Below are 16306 nucleotides of genomic sequence, written 5' to 3' on the forward strand. Positions count from 1 at the left end.
TCAGTCAGGGCTTGCTCAGAGACTGTCCTAGCCATGTTCTTCGAGCTGTAGGGTGGGGGACGACTACAGCGAGTTGCAGTAGAGGCCCCGCAGGTAGCAGAGTGCTGTTTTCAGAGGACCCGAGTAGTGGGCATCTGTGGGAGGACTTGCGTCATAGACCCTGACCTAGCAGCCCTTGAGACTGGACACTGGAGGCTATGGGCTTGGGAGTGTTGTCCACTTGCACGAGTACAGTGGGATCCTGGTGAGTGGCTATGGAGGGACCCCTTCTCTTTTGCAGACCACCCAGGAGTCCCGTTCTTTCAGTACACTGTTCGATTGGGACGTCATATACTAGCAGCACAGAGAGAGGTCCGTCCCGCTGTAGCACGTCATTGGCAGGAGGAGGGTCTCACAGGTGAGTTCTTGATAGCCTTTTGGGAGAGGTTGTGGGACTCCAGACAGCCGAGGCGAGTCACTCTGTTTCAGTGGCTGGTTGCACACAGAGCTACAGCAGTAGGGAGCTGGCTAGTGCATAGTGGTCTCTCGGCCGCATGTGCAGCTTGTGACCATCTGGTGGAGAGTCAGCGTCACTGTCTTTGCGATTGTCCCTCGGCCCAGCAGGTGTGGCTACGAGTTCTTCGGCTGACGCTTGCTCTCTCCACGGCTCGACAGTACACTTGGGGGGCAACGGCTTGGTCCACCCTCACGGGCCCGACAATTCAGTTTGAACTATCTTCCACCAGCAGGATGATAGTGATGCAGGGGAGGCGACCTACACTCCAGCCTACTACAGAGCTTACTCCATAGGAGTGGTGCAGTGAGAGAGAGGAGTGCTGGGACCTCATCAATGGCCTGACACTTTGGTTCATCTGGCAGGCCCGTTGTTTCCGCATCTTTGAGGCTCGCCCTGTGCCACCAACAGAGACTGTTCGTGACTTTTGGCTAGAGCTGATCCATACTCTGAGAGGACAGCTTGAGGGACTATAGGGCAGCTCCGACCACATGCGGGAGCGCCGCGAGGCTTTCCTTCGACTCTGGCGCCCTGGGCCTTTCTACACCATAGTCCAGGGTGTGCTCTGATGGCACTACCGTCCACCTGTGTGGCTCTTCCCTCCTCCCATCTCTTGATTTAGCCTCATTGTATATATGTTGTTTTTTCATTGGGAGAGTCTCCCCATCATGTTTGTTGTAGCCCTCTCTTGCAGAGGTGGCTGTAGCCCTATGGGCAGTTTTCATTAACTAATAGAAGGATCTTTTTCTCGAAAAAAAAAAACACCACTACGGGAAAACGGAGACGCATGAGTGTAGAAACCCGAGCAATAAAGACTCTAGTACAGCGACATTCCCAAAGCAAGTGTTGAACAGATTCTTCGGAAGCAGAGCAGCGAATGCAGCGTGAGGAGCTGATCCGCCGTGCATGCAAATAAGAATCAACTGGCAGCACACCCACCAAGCAACGCTAGAGAAATAGATGTTCCTTAAGAGGCAAGTGGCTCTTCCAAATGGTAGTAATGGCTTTTTGCCACCATCGAGTGGAACGTTGTAATGACCATAGGGCATTGTAGTGGTCCGCAAGCCAACGTTCCGGCAACAAAATGTTGTAAACCTGGCGAGCAAAAACTGTAGTGAAGTTGAATTTTTGTAGTCGCCAGTCCATGATACAGCATCCATCAGCCAGAGGTCAACCAACATGAGGTGCAATTGCCGCCAGAGAGGTCGATAATGCATTGCCTAAACCAAAATCGTGTGTCATCTCGTCACAGTGAAGCACATTCCCTTTTGAATTCACGACATTAGTAACCGTACGCAGCCCACGACGAGAAACAAAGTAAGCCTGACGTGGGAAGCTATCCACCAAAGTTAGCGGGAATGCCCGGCTCCAATGAATGCTTTCCAACCTCAAGGAGTTACTTTCAGGCTAGGTGCGACCAGCCCATGTCAAATGTAAGGTGACCTTCCAATCCGATATCAAAGCAGAGATGAAAGGACAACCAGGAATATGTCCATCAATTTTTCCAAACACAAACTCCCAAAGAGATGAATGCCAGTGGCCAAATGAGGAGGTAACCACATGCTCACATTGAGGCAAGCTTTTCCATGCATGGGAACCCCCCCATATATCTTTGCCCTTTCACCAAAATATTTCCTATTACATAAGCTACTTTTGATTTTTCTTCCCTTTTTCACAAAAGTTTTAGCCTTTATTAAATGAATAAGACTTATGCTAATCAATCAGGATGTAGCATAAATAAGTAAGCTTTCTTTGTTGATCTCTCTTTTGACTTTAAATATTAAATATATATATTCTAAATTACATTATATATTTTAGTATTTTCTAATATATTTTTCATGTATATATATTATTCCACCCTACCAAATATTTTATTCACTAGTTTTCATTTTCAAACCTCAACCCCACTTTCAAATTTCAATAATACCTCCATCTAGATAATTGCCAATATTTTCAAAACTTTAGGTCATGTTTTCATACACATGAAGGAGCTTACACTTGAAGGCAAGAGGGAAGTCCACTCAGAGGGGACCACCAAAAGACCTTTGCAGCCACAAATAATACATTATTTGGCTGAATTTTTTAAGTAGAGAAGAACCCCGAATCTGAAGGAGCGTTCAACATGAAAGATGTAGCTCGTGATCTCAACTTTTAGCTCAATTTTTTTTCAGAATTTTTGGAGTTATGAACGCGGAGCTATGATTTTTGTAGTGGACCCCAGTTTTCTCGTGTAATGGTGACACAGGCCATCCCCAATTTTCTTCCCTTTAGAATGGCTATGGTTCTACAAGTCTTCAAGCATGATTACAAGAGACAAGGCTCTTTTAATGAAGTCTTGGTAAGTCTACAGTGATTCTATCATCATTTTTGGAGGATCCATCCTCATCAACAACTATCCACCTTCGACAACCTCTCTTGTAAATTTCTTACCTCTCTCTTTTCTCCCTAATAAGATTATGTCTAGCCAAAGCTAGACTATTGTAAATATTTCCTATCCTCTACATCCTACCCACATTCTCTCTTCTTCTTTCTCTATTGACTCTGGTATTTTAAATAATGAGGAGACAAGATGGGAGCCACTGTCACATGCACCCCATTTTCCTAGTCACCAGAGTGGGACACTCACTTCAATTAGAAATATTGCTAAATTCTCTCCTCCTTCCCTATATAAGGAGGCCATGAGAGCTCACTTGGGACACACACACACACACACACCTATCCATACACACTCTTGTGCTATATGCTTGTAGCATGAACCCTAATCACATAATCACAACACCATCACCATGCACAAAAGATGAGCACCACACCTCCACACCACTTGTAATTAAGGGTTGAAGGCACAATTTCAAGAAGAAGAAGGGTGGACATACTCATGATATTCCTCGCCATCAACTCCCATCTCTCCATTATGCCTCCTACGATCTTGTTCCCTTCTCATTTTCTTGCCATACGCTACATATTGTATTCATCTTTTGCAAGCAATCAACACACTCCATCTTGGTGCCATACTTTGTGTCTCTTTGGATACATCTCATTGTGAGTATGGTATATGCTTGTTCCTTGCCATTTTTTTTTTCTGCTTATGTTAAGGTGTGCGGATTCGTCACCATACACACACACACTCTCTCTCCCTCTCATATTCCTATCATCTTGCTACTTACATCTTGAGGTGTGCGGATTCGCCACCTCTTGTATGAGAAGTGAGCATACTTGCATGTATCCCTGGCCTCGTTATCTTCCTTACTACATGCACGAGTAGCGAGCCCATTCTCACTCACTCACCACTCCTCTCACCTTATTCTCTGACTACCCCATTCCACATTTGGGCGTGGATCTTGAAATTGTTTTCCATGGCATGTTTCATTGTGTATATGTATGCGTCCTAGCCGCATATCTTGCTAGGTGGTGCCCTATTGCTTATTCCCTATGATGAGGCCATTGTGCATAGTCTTGGTGTGAAGGCCACCGGGTCTATTTTTCACTTCCGCCTCTCATTTGGTGCCCCCACGGAGGAGGGCTCTCAAGACCTTCAGTTTACAAGGCTGACATGTTTACTTCTCTTTATGGACGAGTGGCTTCTTGAATTCTCTAATTGGACCACTGAAGAGGAAGAGCTTCAAGAAGGCTTGACTCAAGTCATCAAGAGACTCTTGCCAGGGTGTTGTATTGTTAGCATAGAAGAGGTGGTAAGACCCTCTTTCCCTACTCAAATTGTTTACATTTCTCATCATCCTTGCAAGCGTAAAAGCAAGGCACAAGCTGCATCATGCTCACATTGTAGCCAAAAACCGCACCTTCGACATGAGTGCAATCCAAAGTGAAGAAAAGACCATCATTTTCTCCCTCGACATCTGCACAGGCGTTCTCACATCAGTATGCTTTTAAGTAGCACCATGCTTCTCTACATCTACGTCCACATCTTTTCCACCTATTCCACCTACGCCCACAACAAGCCTTCACAACTTGAGGAAGCTACTACGAACGCGTGGTCCCTCCCTCTCCCTTGCACCAAAAGATTCAAGGGTTTTCCAGCGCCGACAATCACCCCGTCTCCAAAACAAAAGGGTAAATACTCCAAAGTCTTTCTATACCTCACTCTCATCTCATGAGCCAGGAACTAGAAACAGCAACATGGATTCTATGTCGTCTACCTAGTGAAGTGGCGGAGCTTGTCATCGACAAGTTCTTTGACACTAGTTTTGCTTGGCGGAAAGACAAGACCCTCCACCTTCAAGGGGTGTTGCTTGTGAATCAAGGCTATGATGACGACTTTACAGCTTGCTATGTATCCATCCAACTTGGATTAATACAAGTGGTAAGACTCACCACCTACCTCATCACACCTGTGTATACACTAGATGGCACTCTATCTTGCAGGAAAGTGAAGTTGCTCAAAGAGAGAGAGTTCAAGCTTTTCCAAGAGCTTGCTAGAGGGACAGTCCTAGAGCTAGAAGACGAAGACAACCTTGTCATGTGGTACTATAAATTTGACCTCGACTACCAAGAGCTCTACACCTCCGACTATAACCTTCCACCACAAAGGAGAGAGCCTTTTCGAATTATCATGTGATGGACCCAGCACATCAACCTTCTACAAGGAACCAAACTTATGCACCACAACGAATTCAATCAATCAAAGTAATCTTGGACCGCAAGATGTTTTATCAGCAGATCATTACAACCATGTTTCGTAGAGAACGACTGCAAGAGATAAACACCTCTTCTCTACCCTTTATCCTCCCTATGATTAATCATGAAGTGTCTTTTGATGTAGTTATTTTCATCCTTGTATAGTATGTTTTCCATCTACCGAGCACCCATGTATATTATTAAAAAAAAAAAAAAATCTAAGTCGAGTTAATTTTCTCACTCTCACAATGGCAAGTGTAGCATTTCCAACCTTTACTGGTAAGGTGGGTGAGGATGCTACAGACTTTCTAAACAGCTTGGAAATAGCATGTGTCATCTCTGCGAGAGATGATGATGCTTCACGCTTGCACATCTTCCCACTTCTAATGAAGGTGGAGGCAAGATCGTGGTACAATGCCTTGGCACAAGCAACCAAGGAACGGTGGGACTTATTAAGAGCAGCCTTTGTCAAGCGTTTTGGAGAGGGCACATTATCAGAGAAGCTATGGCAATTGTTGACAGAGTTGAAGCAGGGTAGTATGCTAGAATATGCATCATATGAGTCAAAGTTTGTAGATTTATGGGGGTGATGGGTTGCATCGCTAAGAGAGGATGAGGAGGCACGTGATTTCCTAAAGAAGGGTCGGTTTGTGGCTGGGTTATGGCCAACTCTTAAAGAGAAGGTGAATGGAAGGTTTTCTGCTACGTATGAGCTAGCAGTTGAAGTGGCCCGCCTTAAAGACAAGAAGTTGCGCTTACAAGCCACGAATATCGATGAAGAGGAAGCCGTTAGGACCCGACCACCTCTAGCACCACCTACAACAGCCGCCCAGAGGATTCAACCACAAGAACCAATTGAAGATCAGCAAGACCTGCTCAACCGAATCACCAATCAACTTGAGAATCTCTCAGTCTATTTGATACAACAAGGGTATGCACACAATCGCAACCAAGAGTAAGGGAGGAGACAACGAAGGCAAAACCAAAAATACCACTTCTACAATTGTGGGGAGGATGGTCATGCCATGTACTACTGTTCACACCCAAGGAGGCAGAATTTCAACAGAGGAGCCTAGCAAAACCAAGTTTCACCACCGAGAGCAAGACCACCACCACCACCACAACCTCTCATTCCACCCTTACCCCCACCACCAGTTGGCAATCAAACAGTAAGCGTCGTCAGTCTTGAAGGTAAAGGAAAGGATAAAGTGGAGGAGGATAAGACCAAGGTTAAAGGAGTAGCTGCCATAGGGGTAAAACGTGCTAGGCATGGTGAATCTTCCCAAAAGGAAGAAAAGATGAAGACTAAAAGAGAATCTAGCAAAAAGCCGTCCAAGTCACGACGTAAAATTGACATTGTAGATTTCTCTTTGGGTGAATGTTCTAAACCATATGATTTGGTTCAAGATGTTTCTGTGCAGGGCCCAAAAAATCACCTGGCCCCAATTACTCCACCTAGCACCTAGGGTGAGGAGACAATGGACAAAGATGGTTAGCACGAGACGACCAAAGCCAAAGATAGCTGGGGCTATCTCTGGGAGGAATCTAGATGACATACTACCAGGCTTACATCAAAGGGCAACACATCTCCAATATCTACATCGATGGTGGCGCACAAATATGCGTCATGAGTGAAAAAATGATACACCGTTTGGGTTTAGAGGTGAGTCGGCCGGCACCATGCCGAGCCAAAATGGAAAATAATGTAAAAGTTCAATGTGTTGGTGTTATAAATGCAGTTAGGATAAAGGCATTCAACACCGAGGTAGATGTGGACATCTTTGTCATGCCACACAAAGGGGAGGGCTATCCTATCATTCTAGGGAGGCCTTGGCTTATGGCTATGAGAGCTAAGCAGGACTGGGACACCGGCATAATCCAGATGAAGGATGCAAAAGGGAGGCCAATACTTTACGACATGAAGACAGGTCGGCAATGCGACATGGATCTAGAAACCTCTATGGATGAGTTTTCTAGTGGTGACTCTTCAACCACTTCAGAGGAGTCAACAGTGAGTGAAGAAAGTGATAGTAGCATTCAGGTGATGGGGATCATTCTCAAGGACCCTAAGAAGATGGAGCAACCTGATGCCTCATCATCAAACCAAGGGGAGACACCAGGTATACAGCCTCTGGTAGAAGCACGTAAGCTACATCAAATGCTCTCTAGTGAGTTGTGTGGGAAGGAGCGTGAAGATTATATTTTGATGCTAAGTAATTTTACCACATTGTTCATTGATGAATATGATAAAATCACTGGCATCACAGTAGTTCAACATCACATTAAGCTCAAGGAGGGAAGTAAACCTGTAGTGCAGAAGCTCAGGCGGCTAGGAGTAATTCAACAAGACGCCCTGCTCAAAGAGGTGAGGAAGTTGCTAGAAGCCGGGTTTATCTATCCTGTTGAAGACTCAGAGTGGGTTTCTCTAGTGGTAGTCACACCAAAGAAGAATGGTAAGTGAAGGGTTTGTGTTAATTACAAGCCTCTTAATGCAGCCACAAAGAGGGACCATTTTCCTCTTCCTTTTCAAGACTAAATACTCAATGAGGTAGCAGGACATGAGCGCTACACGGGATGTGATGGCTACTCAGGCTACTTCCAAATTAGTATCACTGAAGAAGATCAAAAGAAGACAACCTTCATCACACCATGGGGATGTTTTGCTTACAGAGTTATGCCTTTTGGTCTCACTAATGCTCCAGCCACTTTTCAGCGATATGTGACATTTGTTTTTCAGCCATTCTTTGGAAAATCAATCCGTGTTTTTATTGATGACTTTTGTATCTATAGCTCTCGCTCTCTTCATTTGGAGAAAGTTTATGAAGGTCTAGCTAGGCTACAAGCTTTGGGGGGCCAACTCAATGTGGAGAAATGCCACATTGGTGAAAGCAAGGTTACTCTTCTTGGCCATGTGATCTCGACCAATGGCATTGAAGCTGACCCAAGCAAGGTTCAAGCCTTGTTGGCTTTGACCTCTCCCACCACAACAAAGCAGTTGGTCTCTTTTCTTCAAAAGGTGAGGTATTTGAGTAGGTTCATTCACTTGCTCTCCCAAGTGGTTCTTCCTTTACAACAAGTTACCCATCAAGACATTTTCACTTGGAGTGAAGAAAATGAACAACAATTCAATGAGGTAAAACAAATTCTAGCTTCACTTCCCACCATAGCACCTCCAAAGTGGGACGAGCCATTTTATGTAAACCCTAGTGTGGGCAATGATACACTTGGGGTTGTATTGATGCAGAGGGATCCTCAAACTTCTTTCATGCGTCCTATCTACTTCTCTAGTCGAATGATGACTCCATCAGAAAAGGGATACACGGCAGTGGAGCACATGGTGCTTGCATTAATGTTTGCTACCACCAAATTTCGCTCTTATTTATTGTCTAGAACATTCATAATCTTAGCAATGGAAGAAGTATTTCCTTATGTAATGTAGCACATGGATGTTTCTTCTAGGATTTGCAAATGGCTCACAAGGCTGCAAGAGTTTGACTACACAATGCAAGTGGAGATCTCCACAAGGGCCAGTCTAGGAGGTATTCTCACTCATCGCCACTATGAAAAGAAGCTAAAGATAAAGCCAAATGATCAAGATATTACACCCGTACTGGAAGTCCCTAAGGTAGAGGAGGCTCACTCTCTTTTCTTTGATGGAGCCTACAAGAGGAAAGTGGACAAAGCTGCAGCAGGCATTGTCATCCTCAACGAGCAAGGGGATAAGGTTTTCTCCATTGGGAATCTCTTGGATTCTCACTCTAACAATGAGGCAGAATATGTAGCCTTAACTCTTGGGTTAGAGTGGTGTGTGACACAGGGCATTCAACTGTTAAATGTATTTGGTGATGCCATGCTTTTAATAAAAAAAATACAAGGAACTTGGGCTCGTAAAAATCATAGCTTGCTAGGCCATTTGCGCAAAGTCAAGGAACTTTTAGGAAAATTTCAAGTTGTACAATTACATCATGTCCCTCGAGCAGAAAATCAAGAAGCAGATGCTCTATCTAGAGAGAAGCTGCAAGATGTTTCAGTGGTGGGTGCTATCAAGTTGAAGCTGCCTCTCTTCCAAGGTAGCGATGCTATGCCTTACATCATGAGTTTCTTGGACACAGGAGAGTGTCCTAAAGATCTTACTAAGGGCCAAAAGAAGTGGATTGTGCGCAAGGCAACAAAATACCGCCTTATCAATGACGACCTCTACTGCAAGGGTAAGGATCAAATTCTTAGGCGGGTACCTCTGTCTAGAGAGATCACTGAAATCATTTCAAGTTGCCATGATGGTGTTTGCGGAGGACACTTTGCACTTGACATCACTAGTAGAAAGATTCTACAAGCCGGGTTTGTATGGCCTAGTCTACATAGGGATGTGCATCATTGGTGTAAAACATGCAAGGAATGTCAAAAGGTAGGGGATAGGAGGCTCACATATGAGCCACAGACTCCTATAATCTCATATGGACCATTTGAGAAATGGGGAATTGATGCTATTGGGCCTTTGCCAAGGAGCCAATCAGGTAAATTTTATATCATCATGGGTATGGACTACATGACCAGGTGGGCTGAAGCAGTTTCCACCACCCGGATTACAGCTAAGGAAGTGGCTAAGCTCGTATTTAAAAACATTTCTTGCCGTTTTGGCACTCCTCTTGAAATAATTTCTGACAGGGGACCAGGTTTTAGAGGAGACCTTGTAGGAGATCTAATGGAGAAGTTAGGTATCTCATGACGACACTCAACTCCCTACTATCCACAATGCAATGGTTTAGTGGAAAAGGTAAATGGTATGATCTGCAAGATCATCACTAAATATGTAAACAATCACAAAAGTGATTAGGACAAGCATCTTATGGCTGCACTTTGGGCTTATCGCACTTCATTTCGCACATCCCTTGGGTTCACACCATATCACTTGGTGTTTGGTAAAGAAGCCATTTTACCCATTGAAGCACAATTGGGTAGTCTCAGGGTGCTAGCTGGGCAGGTGGAACGTCCTAATGCTCATCTCCACAACCACATTCTTGATCTAGAGAGGCTTCAACTAGACAGAGAAGATGCTATCAACTATTATGCAGCACAAGCAAAGAAACGTCGACTTACCTTCAACAAGGGACTTAGGGCAAAAGGTCTCAAGAAAGGTATGTTGGTCCTACGGTATGATAACAGGTTTGACACTAGGAAGGAGAAAAAGTTTTCACAAAGATGGGAGGGGCCATTTGTCATTAGAAAGCGCTACGCCAATGGCAGTTACCGATTGATGGATGCAGATGGTAGGCTCCACAAAACACGTGTCAATGGATAGAGGTTGAAGCAGTACTTTTGAGATTTGATCAAGCACCTATGATGGAAATCCCTGAGGAGGGAGACTCCTCCACCTCAATTGAAGAAGAATCAAGTACAATGCTAGAGGCATGAATACCTCTAACCTTAGGGGGAGGGTTACTGAGGCAAGCTTTTCCATGCATGGGAACCCCCCCATATATCTTTGCCCTTTTACCAAAATATTTCCTATTACATAAGTTACTTTTGATTTTTCTTCCCTTTTTCACAAAAGTTTTAGCCTTTATTAAATAAATAAGACTTATGCTAATCAATCACGATGTAGCATAAATAAGTAAGCTTTCTTTGTTGATCTCTCTTTTGACCTTAAATATTAAATATATATATTCTAAATTACATTATATATTTTAGTATTTTCTAATATATTTTTCATGTATATATATTATTCCACCCTACCAAATATTTTATTCACTAGTTTTCATTTTCAAACCTCAACCCACTTTCAAATTTCAATAATACCTCCATCTAGATGATTGCCAATATTTTCAAAACTCTAGGTCATGTTTTCATACACATGAAGGAGCTTACACTTGAAGGCAAGAGAGAAGTCCATTCACAGGGGACCACCAAAAGACCTTTGCAACCACAAATAATACATTATTTGGCTGAATTTTTTAAGTAGAGAAGAACCCCGAATATGAAGGAGCGTTCAATATGAAAAATGTAGCTCGTGATCTCAACTTTTAGCTCAATTTTTTTCAGAATTTTTGGAGTTATGAACGCGGAGCTATGATTTTTGTAGTGGACCCCAGTTTTCTCGTGTAATGGTGACACAGGCCATCCCCAATTTTCTTCCCTTTAGAATGGCTATGGTTCTACAAGTCTTCAAGCATGATTACAAGAGACAAGGCTCTTTTAATGAGGTCTTGATAAGTTTAGAGTGATTCTATCATCATTTTTGGAGGATCCATCCTCATCAACAACTATCCACCTTCGACAACGTCTCTTGTAAATTTCTTACCTCTCTCTTTTCTCCCTAATAAGCTTATGTCTAGCCAAAGTTAGACTATTGTAAATATTTCCTATCCTCTACATCCTACCCACATTCTCTCTTCTTCTCTCTCTATTGACTCTGGTATTTTAAATAATGAGGAGACAAGATGGGAGCCACAGTCACATGCACCCCATTTTCCTAGTCACTAGAGTGGGACACTCACTTCAATTAGAAATATTGCTAAATTCTCTCCTCCTTCCCTATATACGGAGGCCATGAGAGCTCACTTGGGACACACACACACACACACCTATCCATACACACTCTTGTGCTATATGCTTGTAGCATGAACCCTAATCACATAATCACAACACCATCATCATCACCATCACCATGCACAAAAGATGAGCACCACACCTCCACACCACTTGTAATTAAGGGTTGAAGGCACAATTTCAAGAAGAAGAAGAGTGGACACACTCATGATATTCCTCGCCATCAACTCCCATCTCTCCATTATGCCTCCTACGATCTTGTTCCCTTCTCATTTTCCTGCCATACGCTACATATTGTATTCATCTTTTGCAAGCAATCAACACACTCCATCTTGGTGCCATACTTTGTGTCGCTTTGGATACATCTCATTGCGAGTATGGTATATGCTTGTTTCTTGCCATTTTTTTTTTCTGCTTATGTTAAGGTGTGCGGATTCGCCACCATACACACACACTCTCTCTCCCTCTCATATTCCTATCATCTTGCTACTTCCATCTTGAGGTGTGCAGATTCGCCACCTCTTGTATGAGAAGTGAGCATACTTGCATGTATCCCTGACCTCATTATCTTCTTTACTACATGCACGAGTAGCGAGCCCATTCTCACTCACTCACCACTCCTCTCACCTCATTCTCTGACTACCCCATTCCACATTTGGGCGTGGATCTTGAAATTGTTTTCCATGGCATGTTTCATTGTGTATATGTATGCGTCCTAGCCGCATATCTTGCTAGGTGGTGCCCTATTGCGTATTCCCCATGATGAGGCTATTGTGCATAGTCTTGGTGTAGAGGCCACCGGGTCTATTTTTCACTTCCGCCTCTCAACATAAGAAAGCAACCATCATTGTCCATGGTTGTCGCTGCTCAACAAGCGTGGGCAAAAGCGATGCTTTTTAGCAAGAGCATGTCTGCACGAATCCAAGATGTTAAGGCCACCAAAGCGCTTTGTACAACAAATCTTACCATGGACATTAGCCTTTGTATGCCATAAATGCGATAGTATAGACGAGTGAAGAGAGATAAGTCGGTGTTGCGGCCAAGACAACAAGGGAAAATAGAACTGAGCATATGCCATCATGATGCTCTGTACAATGCGGAGTATGACATGTAGTGGCCAAGTAGACAATTTCGAATATTGGAGTTTGATATTGAGGCGATGCATAACCCATTCAATCTGCTGGGTGCCAGTAACATGCCAGCCAATAGGATATCCCAAATGTCGGGTAGTTTCATGCGGAGGCATAATCTTTCCAGGCCACAAAAGCTGATGCCAAGCCTGTGCATGAAGAGGCATGAGATTAGACTTGTAGAAGTTAACTTTAAGACCATTAGCAAGACCATACAAGTCCAGTGCCTGCATAATTTCGCGCATATCATCTAGAGTATTCTTGGGCGTGAACAAGGAGTCATCCGCATAGGCCTGCCCAATGAAATTCTGACCAGAGGGCAAATGTAATCCATGAAGGCGGCCTTGGGAGATCAAGTGATCCAAGCGTAAAAGCATAGGGTGGGTAGCAATGGCAAACAACAAAGCACTAAGTGGGTAGCCTTGTCGAATTGAACATCCACGAGACCAAGAATCAGTCACTTCGCCTGTAAGGATCCCTGAGGTCGTATAAAAAATACACAATATGCGCTAACTTTGGGCCAAATCCGAGACACTGCATGGCATCCGTAATGTAACCCTAGTGGACAGTATCAAAAGCCTTATCTATGTCAACTTGCATCACAAGCACATTGTGTTGTGTATACTTAGCAAATTCCATACCCACTAGGATATTGGCCAAATTATTCATTATTTGGCGACTAGGGATAAATACATGTTGCGCCTGATGAAGACCTGTAAACAGATAATCTTTGATGAAAGTACTATCATCTTGGCCAAAATCTTATAAATGACGGGCATGAGGGTAATAGGCCGCCAGTGGGAAACTTGCTCGCAGAGTTTGCATTTAGGTAGCAATACAAGAAGACCCTCTTTTCAAGATTCTGGCAAATGCTGTGTGTCCCATGCGGCATTCATCATGAGAAGCACAGGCTCCTTAAGAGAATCCCAAAACGAGATGAAGAATTCAACTGTGAGACCATCCCAACCAGGTGAACGGCATCTACCAAGAGCAAGCAAGGCTAAGTGTAACTCATCTTGCGTAAATACTGCTTCAAGACAATTAGCAGCCTCTGGTGAAAGGATTGGTTGCACTCGAGATAAAAATAATTGCCGCGCTCGGTGAGCCTCAATAGAGGCGGAGGAGCAAACATAGTACTGTAGTGAGAAACCAAGAGCGTGAGAGGAGCATAACCTGCTTATACCTTGAGTTTGTCTAGTATGATGCAGGTGTTTGAAGAATTGTTTACAGCCACACTCTTTATCCATGAGAGCCCGTTTGCGAGCGCGAGTTTGCCATTTATCAATTTTGCGTACATACGCACAGACGAGCCTGACAAAGAGCGGCTTCTTGTGAAGTCGACAAGGGTCTTGAGTCAGCCAACTCTTGTAGACTTTGATACTCCAACTTTGCCTCATGAATATCCCCACGCAACTGGCGTATGTCTAGCTTACCATAATCCCGGATAATGCATTGGATACGTATGACAAAACGATACCATGTAGTATCCGGATCATAATGTATCTGATCACAGAGTGGAGGAATGACCTCATTAACCATTCCTCGAAAGCGGTCATGAGAAATATAAGTATTATTCATATGCAGAAGACGCTTCCGAGGATGAGGCTGATCACACGTTGGCGGGCCGAATTGCAAGATCAAAATTATTGGAGCATGATCAGATAACAACAATGTATGATCAATTCTCATCTCACAGACAAAGTCATCATATTGCCGCGAATTCGTTAAATACCAGCGGTCCAATCGTGCACGATAAGAGGTGTGCACATTATGCTGAAAAGTGAAGCCCGAAGCATCAGGATGTAGACACGTTGGATAGTGGAAAAGGGGAAGACACCCGAGACACAAGTAGCTTGCCTCTCTACAGCCCAGGGTAAACACAGCACCCCAATCCACTAGGATTCACCTTCAAAAATTCTCTTTCCTGCTAGCCGACCACCGCCTGCACACCTCTCGAGTCAACCACACTATATAAGATCACGATCGAGCACATACACACCTCATGACACACTTTCGAGCTTCCCTCGCACACCCAAAACCTCGTTCTTTCTCTTTGCCACAAGACACCGCCGGTTCGATGGGGGCACACTTGCCTACACACACATCCGACACCGTGGACACAAGCACAAGAGGTGCAGAACAGAGAGGGGAAGGGGAAATGACACAAAAATCCTTGCTTTCCTTTTCTCAGCACAACCTAGTACAAACGGCCTCGTCGGCACAACCTCGACGGGCACACCAAGCTCATCCCGACAACCCTCGTTGGTGTCGTCGTCGAGAATCGATCTTTCCTCCTCTTGCCTTCGTTGTCAAGGCACGCACGCATGCACGTGAGCTCCTTCCTCTCAAGTTCTCATCACCCGAAAGCACCCCCTCCTCAGGCTTGCTTCACCCTCGACAGAGCAAAGAAAGAAGACCCTCGAGAAGCTCCACTTCGTTGCTTCGAAAAATCCCCCACTCCAAACCCTTCTTCATTTTCTAAGCCAAAAAAAAAAAACTCCTCTTTTTTTCCACTCCCAAGGAGGCAACGACGGCAACGACGCCGTCGTTGCCCTCCTTCTCTTTTTACCTTTTTACTTTTTTTTTCCAAGCTTTCTATAAAAGAAAACTCTCCCCAGTGGGCAAGCAGCGACTTTGGTCTTCACATTCCAACTTATTTATTTTTTCTTCCTTTCAGGCTTTTGAAGTTAACTTCCTTGTTCCCCCAAAGTCCAGCCACTCCTACATTTACCTTTACAAGTAATAACCAAGGACCCTCGCTCCTCGTGTTGTCGGTGCTCTGTGCACTAATTCCCGAGCTGCAAAAAACTACTAAAGATTGCTGACCCAGAGTCTGAACTTGCCAACCCACACCACACTTGAGCTTTGCCGAGACCGCAAACTGGGGTTGCAAAAACCAAGAAAATCACTGGGTGCTGCCTCGCCGAAAACTGTCGTTAAAATTTCACCTAGCACCACTCAACCACCGCAACTCTGATTGTCAAGTTGTTGATCCATATCCACTTCAGGTAACATGGGCCACCATCTCAAAACTAGTCGAAGCTCAAAAACCATCAAGTGGCACGTCCAAGTGGGCACACACTCGACCCCCGATAAATATTCCACAGGCCATAACTTACCCATTTGGGCTCCAAAGGGCAATTCGAAAAGACCGGCATGCTCCACAACTTGAGCTTTACACATCTGCTTGCGCATTCTAGCTCGGGCCACCTGTCCCCATCTCACGTGCCCGTCGGAGATCTGCAAGACCTTCCAGCTTCGAACTGGCACATCTTTCACATCGAAGCTCCGTTTGATGAGTCGTCTGGACGGGCCTCAAGAGCATCTTGAACCCTACATTCCAAGGCACATTCCCTACATTTTGGACACTTTGGTCTGCCATCCCAATTATCCCAATTTGAAGGCCCCTTGGCCTAAAAAACTACTTTAGACATACATTTCCGTTGCCACTAGTCTGTCGAGGACTTTTCCACCTGCTTTAGCTCGCCGCCATGCACCTACTAGC

Source organism: Adiantum capillus-veneris, chromosome 2 (genome assembly GCF_014529385.1).
Source record: "Adiantum capillus-veneris isolate H3 chromosome 2, ASM1452938v2, whole genome shotgun sequence".
In the NCBI taxonomy this organism is placed as follows: Eukaryota; Viridiplantae; Streptophyta; class Polypodiopsida; order Polypodiales; family Pteridaceae; genus Adiantum; species Adiantum capillus-veneris.